Source organism: Capricornis sumatraensis, chromosome 7 (assembly GCF_032405125.1).
Source record: "Capricornis sumatraensis isolate serow.1 chromosome 7, serow.2, whole genome shotgun sequence".
NCBI lineage: Eukaryota > Metazoa > Chordata > Mammalia > Artiodactyla > Bovidae > Capricornis > Capricornis sumatraensis.
The window spans coordinates 69,276,896-69,290,699 of NC_091075.1; the positions used below are offsets into that span (position 1 = coordinate 69,276,896).

General features: G+C 40.5%; 1 protein-coding gene across 1 annotated transcript in view; it reads right to left on the reverse strand.

Moving 5' to 3' along the window:
- CORIN (corin, serine peptidase) overlaps positions 1 to 13,804 on the reverse strand; it is a 233,592-nt gene that overhangs the window by 104,072 nt on the left and 115,716 nt on the right. The window lies entirely within an intron of this gene.

The window sequence follows — 13,804 nt, forward strand, 5'->3', positions numbered from 1 at the left end:
ATAAATAAGAGGGTTTTTTTTTTTTTTAATTAGGAGAAATAAAGAACAGAAAGAAAACCTTCTCTTGATGTTCAACAGATGTGTTTCCCAACCCCCTCTGTTTCATTGTCACCAATTCCTCTCTGGCTTTCCAGAACATTAATTGTAAAATTACCTGAGAAGAATACAAAGTGTTTGCCTGAGAAAAGTGAAAGGAAATTCGCCAGTGGGCTTTCATAGCACAAGAGAGCGGCCTTGTCTATTGCACAACTTATGTGCGGAAAGATACCAAGTAGGAGTATTTTTTTTAATAACTGAAAATTATTTTAAAGTGAAATTTATTGAACATTTAAAATCCTTCTACAACAATCAGTGTCATGCATAGAAAGTTAGATACAAATAGTTGATATGTGCTTGAACATAGGCATAGAGATCCTATGCCTTGTATTGAAATATATTTATTAACTGGGCTTAATAAAATAGCCAGTTAAAAATGTTAGAGCCTATTTTGGCATAAGGAATGTGAAACAACATTAGCTAATAATATTTTCTTTCTTTTCTTTTCCTTAACCCGGTTGCACTTTGGTGTTCTTTGCTTTAAATATTATGTTCTTTTTCTCCTCAAAATTCAACAAATATTCAATTACTTCAAAACTACATTAGACATAAAGTGTGGGAGAAGAAGCTAGAAAGATTCTTCTAAGGGAGACCATTACTCAAAGGACAAATTAATTCAACAAAATGGATGTTAAAATACACTTCAATATTTAGCAGTTTGCATCAAATGCCTTTTAAACGTGTATAATCTTTGACCCAGCAATCATTTCTTGGCCTTCATACAAAGTAAATCATTATGAATAAGTCCCAGTTTTTGTATTTAAGGAACTGTGTATTCCTTGATGAGATGAATCTTGTTGTCTAACTAAAGGGAAATAAGAAATATGGAACATTTAACTCACAAGCTGAAATACAGAAAACTTCAGAAACATTCCAGGCAGTAAGGTCCATGACGCTTACATGTTCCACATTCCCCAGCAGAGAGGCTGCCACTCAGGAGGTTCTTAATTAAAGGGAAAAAGTCACTTCCATCTCAATGGAGCAAAATATATTGCCACAAGGCAAAGGAAAAATGCAATTAATGGATTATCTTGCAATGCTATCAAGGAATCAGAGTTTCAATTTGTTGAACATTAAGTAAAAGTGCAAGTGTGTTAGTTGCTCAGTTATACACGGCACTTTGTAGCCCCATGGATACAGCCTGCCAGGCTCCTCCACCCATGGAATTCTCTAAGCAAGAATACTGGAGTGGGTTGCCGTTCCCTTCTCAGAGAATCTTCCTGACCCAAGGATCAAATCTGGGTCTCCTCCATTGCAGGCAGATTCTTTACTATCTGAGTCACCAGGGAAGCCCTGTTGAACATTAAGTACCAGTCAATTTGGTATGTTTCATATGATGGTAATTCATGTGTAACCTTCACAGTATCAACAATGAAAATCTGGATTTCCATTATATCCCATGATTTCTGAATCAATACAAATGGCATCTATGAATTTCAACTGCCAAGACATACAACAAGCTTAAGGTTTATAGAGTCTTAGAGGAGGAGAAGGGGACGAAAGAGGATGAGATGGTTGGATGGCATCACTGACTCAATGGACATGAGTTTGGGTGGACTCCAGGAGTTGGTGATGGACAGGGAGGCCTGGCGTGCTGCGATGCATGGGGTCGCAAAGAGTCAGACACGACTGAGCGACTGAACTGAACTGAGAGGACTCAGCCCAGAATTGTACTCCTCTAGCTGCAGTCCATGGGGTCGCGAACAGTCGGACATGACTGAGCAACTTCACTTTCACTTTTCACTTTCATGCATTGGAGAAGGAAATGGCAACCCACTTCAGTGTTCTTGCCTGGAGAATCCCAGGGACGGAGGAGGCTGGTGGGCTGCCGTCTATGGGGTCACACAGAGTTGGACATGACTGAAGCGACTTAGCAGCAGCAGCAGTAGCTACAGACAGAAACTCCTCAAGACTATACAGGAAACCAGATATAAAATGAAAAACCAAAACAGTAAAGATATTACTGGCCAGTCGATACAATAGTGTCTCTTTAGGGTTAAGAGAAAGTTTTCAAAGAGTAAGTGTGCATCCTATTGTGAGATTGTTTCTGTTCTGCACTAGAAAGTGCAGAAATTCCATCTGTCTGCATTTCAGCAGCTGCAACCCCTCAGAAGAATGACTGCATTCCCTACATTTTGGTTTGATGATTCCTTGGGAAATGTGGCTCAAAGTTCAACATTAAATAGCTCCTAACATCTAGGCTTCATCTCTAAGACCCCATATATTCTACTCCAATAAAGCCATTCGTGTGTAAGGTTCAATAAAATCTGGATCAAATTTAAAACATGACACTGCTGACGTGTTTTGATTACTGACATCCCATGTCTTCGCTGATTCAGCAGAAACTGACTTCTTTTGTGTGGTTTCTCAGTTGGAGAAGTGGCTGTCCGCAGTTTTAAGACACTGAAAATTGTTTCTTTATTCTTATTCTCCCTTTGCAAGTCCTTTGGATGTTCACAGCTTCATTAATCAATACTCTTTGTACAGCTAGGATATCTTTGTACATTCTCTTTCTGTTTGATGTCTTCTTAACCTGTATTCAGAATCTTCACTTTTGTGTAAAACTGTATTTGTGTAAAACAGTTCAACTAGCAAAACATATCAGACATATATCATTTAGAAGTTCTAAAGTGCTCAATATCTACACAAGCAGGAATTCTATCACAACTTCCTCAGGGTAAGTGGTAGTTTACAAACAGAGAAACTAGAGCATTGTGTGCTTAAGCCTGCAATTGCCCAAAGCCATAGAGCTGAGAATCCATGAAAACACCCCAGAGTCGCGAGGTCTGGGCTCTAGGCCCAATCCTTCACACCATAGCCACTGTCTGCATGGTTGATAGGCACTCAGTTCAAGGGTACCAGGTTCAGGTAAACACTCAAACTTGCCTTTCCCTTTCTAAACAAAAGATAAATATCTGTCCTTCAGGTAAACTAGACAAGATGAGATGACATTCTTTGTGAGCTTTCAATTTTTTGGAAACCACCCTGAGAGAGCTCTTAAAATCTCTTAAAATGAGAGATTTTTCAACCATAACTGTCACTGTCTTATAACAATCATCTTCCAATAGCTTTTAGACTGAGTCCTTAAGATGACAAAGGGATATTCCCAGAGGTGAAGTCACGCTATCCAATCTTGACATCATTTTCATTGACATCATCTATAATTCTACAGTGTATAAACTGGACTTTTTAGATCAATGGCAGATTGCTCAGTGGCAGGTTCATTCATTGATTGAGAAAATATTTACTGGCTCCTATGTGCTAAGCATGACTCTAGCAGTAATGCCAGATAGAGCAGTAAAGAAAACAGCACGACTTCACCTTCATGTAGCATATACTCTACTGACCATCATCTAATAAAGGAATTTTAAGAACTAAAGATGCTTCATCACCAAAATTACTTCCATTTACAGATATGACAATTAATATTAATACACTAATAGCAGTATACAAAGATATATTGCTTAAGATACTAGTTTACATATCCTAATGAAGAAGACAATTATGAATCACTTGGACTTCAGAATCTCATGGATTCTGAAGAGTATATACCCCTGAGGGATGATCCGCTCTTTTCAATCTTTTTGCTTCTGATAACAAACTGCTGAAATAACACCTACAGCCTGAAACAAACTTCAGATTTTCTGCAGTTGCTTCCAGCCCTCTCAGGTCTCTCTGTCTGTAATACAGCATGTATATCAGCAAATCCTCTTATTACTTTGCCTGTTAACTTCTAGAGTTTTTTCTCAGAAATTACTCACTGGTCTCTGACTGCATAGTATCCTCATTCACCATGCCTTTGAGTCCTTGCTTAAAGCCTAAAGCTCAAATTCAACTCTACCTCTGAAGAGAAAAGCAACCTGGCACACAACAGCAGCATCGCCTGAGCCTCTACTGACCGAGAGTTTGCCAGCCCTTCATTCCATATGGTGCTCAAAATTAAGTTACTATAAACCACCATTGCTCTTACCTTTTACAAAGCTATTTGACCATACGAAAAAGAATGAGGTGAGACAAGAATATTTCTTGGAGAGAGCATTGTGTTTCCCTATAATAGGTTGATAAAAGGAGTGGGGTGAAAGATAAGAGGTGAGCGTTGTAGTTGTCTAGCCGCTAAGTTGTATCCCACTCTTTGTGACCCCCATGGACTGTAGCCCGCCAGGTTCCTCTGTCCACAGGATTTCCCAGCCAAGAATACTGGGGTGGGTTGCCATTTCCTTCTCCAGGGCATCTTTCCAACTCAGAGACAGAAGCCCAAGAGGTGAAAAAGGAGAGAGGAAATCCAAGTGGGTGCTCAATAATTAACTTTGTCTTTACTCTGCCCTCTAAGTCATATGAACTGGAAGGCCCTTCCTTTTGTTGGATACCAAAGTCCATTGGGTCTCAAAGAGTTGGACATGACTGAGCGCTTCACACTTCCACTTTCAAGACATCTAGAGTAGGTATGGATGGATTACAGAAAGCTCTGTCTGAAAAGAATGAAATCCCCATAGACAGAGAGGAGCCAGTGAAGTCGGGCAATGTCTTGGGGGAGAGAAAGAGAGGTTAAAAACTTGGTTGAATCTCCGAGGTGCAGTATAGAGAAGACCCTTTGGAAAACAGAAATATCTAAAGGGACATTTCAAGTTGTCGATGGTAGATGTAATCACTTCCCTATCTGCCATATGGAATTGACAAGGATTATGTTGAAGAAGGAAATGGCAACCCACTCCAGTATTCTTGCCTGGAGAATCCCAGGGATGGAGGAGCCTAGTAGGCTGCCGTCTATGGGGTCGCACAGAGTCAGACACGACTGAAGTGACTTAGCAGCAGCATGTTGCTTTCTAAGTTTTTTCCACTCATTTATTTAACCAATTTGTCATTCTTCTAGGAGTATGAATACAGAAAGATTCCTTTCTGTAAAGATGAGAATATATCAATGAACATAATAAATAAGAAAATTATTATATATTAGGTTAGAATATGATAAGGGCCATAAAGCAAAAAAGAGTACAACAGAGAGATAGCAGATGTGGGCCTGGGGTAGGACAGGCCTCCAAGTTAAAAGTTGACATCTGAACAGCACCTTCAAAGATGGAGGGAGTTAATGAAATCTCAGGGAAAGATTTCAGGGAGGAAGCAAAGACCGTCAGGCCAGAACACAGCTGGCAGGTATGGGGAACACCAAGGAGACCAAGTGGCTAAGACAGAGACAGTAAAGGGGTGAAGAAGCAAGGGATCAGGCAGAGAAGACGGGAAGCCCCAAACACAAGGCTCTGCAAAGATTTTGTAGCTTAGATAATAAGAGTCATTACACGGCGACTTGAGTGAAGAGTGGTGTGATCTGACTTATGTTTTCAAGGATCTCTGCTTGTTGTGCTGAAAATATTCCAGAGAAGCCGCAGAAGCAGTAGGGATAACAGGTAGGAGCCTACTGGATTTAATCCAAAAAGAGATGATGGGGGCTCAGAGGGCATAATGGTGGAGAGGCCAAGACATCATTAGATGCTGGACATACTTTGAAAGTAGAACCAGCAGGGTTTTCTGGCCCGTTAGATGAGAGTTGTGAAGGAAAGACAAGAGCCTATGGTGTCTTTAAGTTTCCACCCAGCCAAACAACAGGAACTGCCATCTGCTGAGATGGGGAAGACAACTGAAGGAGCAAGACTACGGCAAAAAAAAATCAGAAGTTGCAATTTGGACATGTTGAGTCTGACATGTCAAGTAGACACCCAAGCGAAAATGCTGAGGGGACAACTGGATACATAAGTTCAAAGTCCAGGAAAGAGGACAGGACTACAACAATAAAAGTATGAGTCACCAGCAAATCCATTTAAAGCCAGTGACGGCTGGGTGAGATCATGAGGGGAATGGTTCGTGAAGAGAGAGAAAAGTGAGACTCAGCGAGATGGGGCAGAGAAGATGAATGAGGGCAGAACTACTCCACAGGCAACGGTTTCAGGAAAGAGGAGAAGCCGGCGAAGAGGCTGCGAAGGAGGTAGGAGGAAACCCAGCACGTGATGAGTTATCCTGGAAGCCAAGTAAAGGAGAAGATGTCAAAGAGGAGGAAGTGATCTGCTGCACCAGAAGGGACCTGCTGATGGGTCGGGTAAGACGAAAGTGAGAAACAGGGACACAGGTAAGAGCAGTTTCAATGGAGCAGTGAGAACAGAAGTCTGACGGCATACGTTTGAGAGAGAATGAGAGGAGAGGAAGTAACTCAGAATGAAAGGACAACATTTTTGCTCCAGAAGAGAATAATCAAATGGGGCAGTAGACTACAAGGGAAGTGGGGCAAAAAAGAAATGTGCTTTTTAAAACGGGAGTATTATTGCTTTACAGTGTTGTTTTGGTTTTTGCTGTACAACAGTCTGAAACAACCAAAGTATACATGCATCCTTTCCCCATTGAGCCTCCCTCCCCCCGCACGCTCATCCCTCCAGGTCATCACGGAGCACTGAGCTGAGCTCCCATTCTATACAGCAGGTTCCCACTAGATAGCTATTTTACACAGGCTAGTGTATATATGTCAATGCTACTCTCTCGATTCTTCCCACCCTCCCCTTCCTCTGATATGTCCACAGTCCATTCTCTATGCCTGCATCTCCATTCCTGCCCTGCAAATAGGTTCACCAATATCATTAGAAATGTGGTTTTTAATGCTTTTGTGTGAGTACATTCTTTGCAGGGAGCATGGAGTGGTATTAAGTTCTGCCTCCAGGTTGCCACAGGCCAAATAAACTACGACCACTCTTGAAGATACAGGAGCTCAGGGATGGAGGATCATCAACATCAGGAATATATTTACAATCTAAAAATGAAGGCTGTCTTATAGCTGCCTGTCCCTTAACCCCATCACTGCAATGTGACTTCCTCAGAAGTATCTATCTTCCGAGGTTAGTAATCCTCATTCTCTCCTTCCCCCTCTTCATCTATTAGACACCTGTTAAATGTGGGGTACATGTGCTTGTCACTTCTAATAGCCCCATCAGGACTTATCAAATGAACTCCTATTACTTCATGACTCATATAATTGATATTAGCAGAAGATATGTATTTGTTTGCTTATACTCTCTCCTTTCTAGAATGTAAGCTCCTTGAGAGAAGGAGCTTCATCAGTTTTTCCCACCATTGTGTACTGAGTCTAGAGTGGAATTAAATATTTGTTAAATGAATAAATGAAGACTGAGAATTTAAGGTGCCCAGCAGGACCACATGATTGATCCTGTTTATTGGTTCTACCTGGATAAGCAATAGGTATCCTACAATTTTGTCCTTTTAACTGCTAGAGGAATAAACTGCTGGTGAAATTTGACAGTCGCTCTGTGTTCTAGCAGGACAGTCACTCAAACCCACGGACAAGTCTGGCTTCTGAGCAGCTTCTGTTCCTATGTTAGAACAATGAGTATCAAAGGCCCATCTACCTAAAATAACCTTCCCCACTGACCTGTGATAGTGTGTCTAACATTCTCCCAGCATCTCCACCCACAGTACCCATTCCTTGGGCTAACATGGCAGCTTTTAGATGAACTCCAGGGTACCAAGGAAAGGGAATTTGGGGCCACATCATGGGTGAAGGGGGTGTCTGAGTCACCCTCCTCCACTTCAACCAGAGGGTTCTACCATTGCTTGGCTTATGTATTTGAGTCTATGTATAATTTCCTTTGAAATGGGTTTCTGCTGCCAAAAACAAGTTTGAAAACCCCTTCACCCTTAAGATTTTAAGTGTTCAGTTCATGTCTAAGAGAGCTTGCATTTTACTTCATTTTCTTGGTAATGAAATACTTAGCCCTGAATTTAATTATAGACTATTTGGTTTTTCATTTACTTAAACTCAAAAGAAGGGGACGCAAGATAAGTAACCTTCGGAGTGGGGTGGGTGTCGGAGGCGGGGAGTTCAGGAAAGGTCTAAAACAGGAGAAACACACGTGAGAGTTGAGACCTAGGGCCACAGCGAGGCCAGAGCAGCCCTTCCTGAAGGTGCAGTGGGTGCCGATCTAGCTCCCTCACACTGTGGGGCAAGAGACGCCACATCACTCTATTTTTCTAAATCGAATTAATACACACTTCCCCACTCAAAAAAGTGCAAAGAAATATTACTCAGGCATGCTTCAGGGGGCCTCTCCCTCCGTAGGTGGTACAGGGATTAAGAATAGAGGAAGAGGCTTAGCTTTAATTCCTTGGAGAACGGCTGAGGGCTTCGGTGATGCTAAGCCCTCATGGTAGACAGGATGCTCTGCCATGTTACTGCCTCACCACAGTCATGCCAGGGCCCTGGTCCCTGATGTCAGCTTTCCTGGCTGTCCCACAGAGCTGTTCCTCTCTGAGCCCTGTCCTTCCCCTCAGCAAGTGCTCACCAGTCCCTGCCACATAAGGGACAGGCCAAAGCGCAGGCCCCTTCCAAACCTTGGGAGATGTCTCTACCCCTTCACACACTTCCACCATTATGCCTTGCCCTGGGTGATCACACAGTTTCTGCTCAGTCATTCTCTCCTCAAGGCTGCTCTCCCTTTTCTGAGAACTCACAGATGACAACAAACACATCTATTACACAGATTTTTTTCATTCATTGCAAAGGAAGCAAATGTTTCCATTAGTACTTTTCAACATCTTTGTTCCAAGGTAGTATGTTTTAGGTGGTCAGTAATGCCTGTTGTATAAATGCATTTAGAGAGTTCTTAACTTAGATATTCTAAAAATAGAAGTGCTGCATGGTTTCCTCTTTTATGATCTGCGGCAAACACCTTGCTGCAAAGACAAGGTAAAACCAATCCCCTCACTACAGTCCAACCCAGTGCCTATTATATAACTTGTTTTTATTAGTGAGAAACCATCTCTGCCAAACCAATGTTCAAAGCAAGTTCAAAACAACTCCCCCAATTAAATGTCCTTAAGACTGAGTTACTCCTTGACTCATTTTTCCCCCCTCTGAAATAAAGCTATGCTTTGACTGAATGGAAACTCTGCCAGCTGGCCTTCACCTTAAATTTCTGAAAATCAGAGTTAAGTATACTTATTGCCTGTCGAACAGCATGAAAGATCTATCATTCTGGGGAAAAAAACAGTCATTGTAAAATTATCTAAAAATCATTAGCAGGAAACAAGAATAGATTTGTAACTGGAAACACTCTGATAGGAGAAGGGATGGAAATAGAGTTTAGAAAGCAGCTCATGTCATCACTCAACATCTCAAGTAAAATCACAGTATAAAATAAAGTTAGACAAAACCTTGGCCAGTAGATTTTAAATCTAATTAGACAGGGGAGAAAGTAAAGAAAGAGCAGAGTAAAAAGCAGGAAGTCAAGCTTTATGGTCAGAGACTGGCAGAAATAGACTGCCAAGTAGAAGTCTGAAGAAACTCTTTGAAAAGGAATCTCTATTCATTCAACAGTTGAGAAAGAGAAGAGAAAGGAAATTTTTTGAAATGAGAGAAACAACTTTCAAACAGGTATTGTCTAATTAAAAGAATATACAAGTTTACTACCTCAAGTTTTAGAGTCTAAAAGTCTTAAATAGGGCTCTAAGAGCCAATTTTGTAAAAAAAAAAAAAAAAAACACTGGAAAATAAGATATATGACAGAACTCTGCTATTTATTATTTCCTGCAAATAAATGCAGTAACATAACTTCTAAAGAACATAAAAAATTTTGAAACTCAATGTTTATAATTGACCCTCCTGTCAGGAAGTATTATCAGGCAGGCAGAGATTTCTAAATTCAGAGATAATTACTCCACCATTTAGGGGAGTTATACTTTATAAACTTGCTTTGGGAAATAAAACCTACATCTTATACACAAGTAATTCTCACTTAGTGGTATTTCAAAGTATTTTTAAGGTTTTATCCAAACATATGGCTGTCTCAAATCACATTTTGCCATTATTCATTATGAATCATAAAACTGATAGTGATGGTACACTATACACACTACCTTTGACAAATTTCAAACAAAGGTAGGATGTCTTCTATAAAAGAGTTAATGCATGCATATAACCCTAAGAGAAATAAAGGAGATTATATATGACTTGGAAAGAAAATAACAGTCTTGTGTGTGCATATGGTAGTATCTAAAATGTTACACATATTAACATTTTTCAGATCTTTATTAAATGTGTAAAACTCAGTCACAACATCTATGGAAAGACTTAGAAGAAAGACAAACAGAAAAATAATCAGATTGAAGACCCATTGCAGGGTATTTTTTGTAATTGTTGGGCTATACAAACTGAACTGATATCATTTTATAAGTTCATAGGTGCAAATGCCATTTTCAACTCAAACCAAATTTCTTTTTAGTCCCAGTTTCTTTTACCTTTGTCCATTTTATGTACTAACAATGTAAAAGTTTGAATAAATTATCTATGACTTTGCAGTACTGTGGGTCTTGAGACCCAGAAATAGAATAAACATACACATGTTTAGAAATTCCTGAGGAACAAACTTTGAAAAAATATCTTTCAAGAACAGATTACAGGATTAAATTAGGAGATTGCTATTAATATATGCACACTACTATAAATAAAACAGATAATCAACAAGGACCCACAGCACAGCACAGGGAACTATCCTCAATATTTTGTAATAAACTATAAGGGGAAAGAACCTGAAAAACTATATATATATATATATATATATATATAGAGAGAGAGAGAGAGAGAGTTCCTTATAGCTCAAATGGTAAAGAATCTGCCTGTGATCCAGGGGACCTAAGTTTGATCCCTGGGTCAGGAAGATCCTTTGGAGAAGGGAATGGCAACCCACTCCAGTATTCTTGCCTAGAGAATCCCATGGACAGAGGAGCCTGGCAAGCTATAATCTGTGGGGTCGCAAAGAGTCAGACGTGACTAAGCAATTTACACTACTATATAAAATATATATATATATATATGAATCACTTTGCTGTACACCTGAAACTAATACAACATTGTAATTCAACTATACTTCTATTTAAAAAGATTACAGTTCTAACTTAGAGCCTAAAAATTCACTTCCAATCCCATGAAGACTGTACCATACCACTTTCCCACCTATTCTCCATTACTGTTAATTATTGTTAATTATTGTAACAGAGTATTCCAGACATTATCATTATCTTCAAGATACTGTAGGATCTATCAATTTGGCAGATCAGATCGCCAGTAGCTGGGTGCAAGATTCTGAACCCCTGGGTTGAAGCTCTGCCTAAAACCCTCTCTACTCTCCATCCTCATAACTGATCATAGCAAACCATTCACTTGCCCCGACGCAGGAGACCATGGAAACAGCACATATTCCGTCGTTCAGGTCAAAGCAGAGTTGGGAAAACCTAGATCCTTCTGGTTACCTGATCCTTCAAGTTTAAACTACCCCTGATAATCAGGTCACTTCAATTCTAAATGCTATTATGATTAGAAGAAAATTGAGAGAAAATTAATTCATACCCATCCTAATATCCTGACATAGATTGGGTCTACAGACAAGAAATGCAATTATTCATAACAGTGACCCTATGGTACCAAAATAAAAGTCATTTTGTAGAAAAGGTACACACTTGGATTTAAATTAGGCTACCTGTGCTGCTTTGACCAAGTTACTTAAGTTTTCGGGGCTTCAGTTTCCTTATCTGAATTCTACCTGTTTTGGAATTGTCTTTGAGTATACACTAATCAGCAACAGATGTAAAGTGCCAGGCACCGAATCATGTAAAGTCCACTGCGTTCCATTTACTAAGGCTGGGAAGTGTGTAATTCACTTCCCAAAGACAGCCATCACAAAGTGTTTAAAAATGCCTTGTGTTTAAAGAGTTAACCTGCAAATAACTAGAGCATGTTATTCACCAACCTTGCAGATATAATACTGCCCATTTAGACCTGAAAGTGAAGGCAATGTCATTCATTGTAACAACCAAGATAACTGAGAAAGAGCATTGTCTGAAGCGATCAACACCCATAGGAACCAATATAACAACATTAGAATTTACTAACTTTTCTTTGGCTCATAGACCAAAAAAAGGAAGTCAATGCTCCAGGAAAGCTGACTTTCACTGTTAAATCGTTAGTGTCTTCTTAAATGATTTACATGCTGGTGGGACACAGAGGTCCCTGAACTCTCTCTCCCGTGCTTCCTCCACTTTCTTCTCTGCATGCCCTTCACAGCACAGCTTTGTAAAATCTCTCCTAGTATCCCTGGTTACCAGTATTATATATAACAAAGCCACACAGACTAAACCTGACATGGAAAAATCAACCTTGCCTAAAACTAAATATAAGCACAATTTAATTAACTTGCATTCCACAGTCATAGCTGCCAACTTACTGAGATTAGAAGACTTGGGTACACAGTACCCAAGAGCTCAGAGGGAGGGGGAAAATATGAAAGTTTTCTCCAAAATCTTCAGATGGTCCTTTGTAAACAGTAAACAGGAATAATGTCTCCTGTACACAAGATACAGTGATCCAGTCAATGGTGGAGAGAGGGGAGTAGTGGGACAAGCCAAGGCAGAAGAGAAGAGAGTTTGAGAGAGGCTGGAATTTCAGAAGAGACAAACAGAACTAGAAATGAATGGCAATCTGACACCAAGTTCAGACTTAAGTCAACTAAAGAAAGGTCTGCTTTACCCCTAAGAGGAGGAAAGATGTTGCTGCAGATAATGGAAAGTCAAAACGATGTGCCTGTCACTATAAACTCTCCATACTGCAGACCGAGTGGTGATGTAGTCGCCTCTAAAAATACTCCACTGATCAGCCTCCTGTGCTTAAGTTAATACTGGGAAATGTTGTAACACAAGTTTCATCCAGTGGTGCATGGGCTATGGGGGTACTGAGCTCACCTGGGGGTGCTGTCCCTGGGGAGATGTCCATTTCTCCCACCTGTCAAAAGGATATGGAACGTGCAGTTGCCAAGCAGAAGCAGAAGATGGCAGCGGTACTCAGTATACAGAGGCTGTTGGCGCCAGAGGGGAGAACTCAGCCTGGGACCTTCACAACCTGACAGGCTGTGGAAATTCATAGGGAATTCCAGTTGGGAGACTCCTCTTTTCTAAAAGGTATCCTTTGCTCGTGTCTATAACTGGGTAAATTTGAAATCATGGTATTGTGCTTCTGCCAATTATTACTACAGAGGAATAAAAAGTTCTTCCTAATTGTATCTTTGGCACATTTTTCTTTCTTTTTTTTTTTTTTTATGGGGATGATCCAGAGAGATGTCTTCGGGTGGGAGGTGGGAGGGGGGCCCAGGACCAGGAACCCATGCACACCCGCGGCGGACCCTCGCCAACGCATGGCAAAACCAATACAGCACTGCAAAGCAAAACAAAGTAAAAACAAAAATTAAAAAAAAAAAAAGGCATGTTCCATATTCTAAATTTTATTTGGGTTATCCAGTTCTGAGTTTGTTCCTTCTAGTTTTTTTCTTTTTTTTTTCCAATTTTCATTTTCACTCTACTTTACTTTACAATACTGCATTGGTTCTGCCACACCCTGGCATGAATCTGCCCCGGGTGCACACGAGCCCCCAACCCTGAACCCCCCTCCCAACCCCCACCCCACACCATCCCTCTGAATCATCCCCATGCACCAGCCCCAAGCATCCTGTATCCTGTATCAAACATAGACTGGCAATTCATTTCTTACATGATAGTATACGTGTTTCAGTGCCATTCTCCCAAATCATCCCACCCTCTCCCTCTCCCACAGAGTCCAAAAGTCCGTTCTATACATCTGTGTCTCTTTTGCTGTCTCGCATACAGGGTT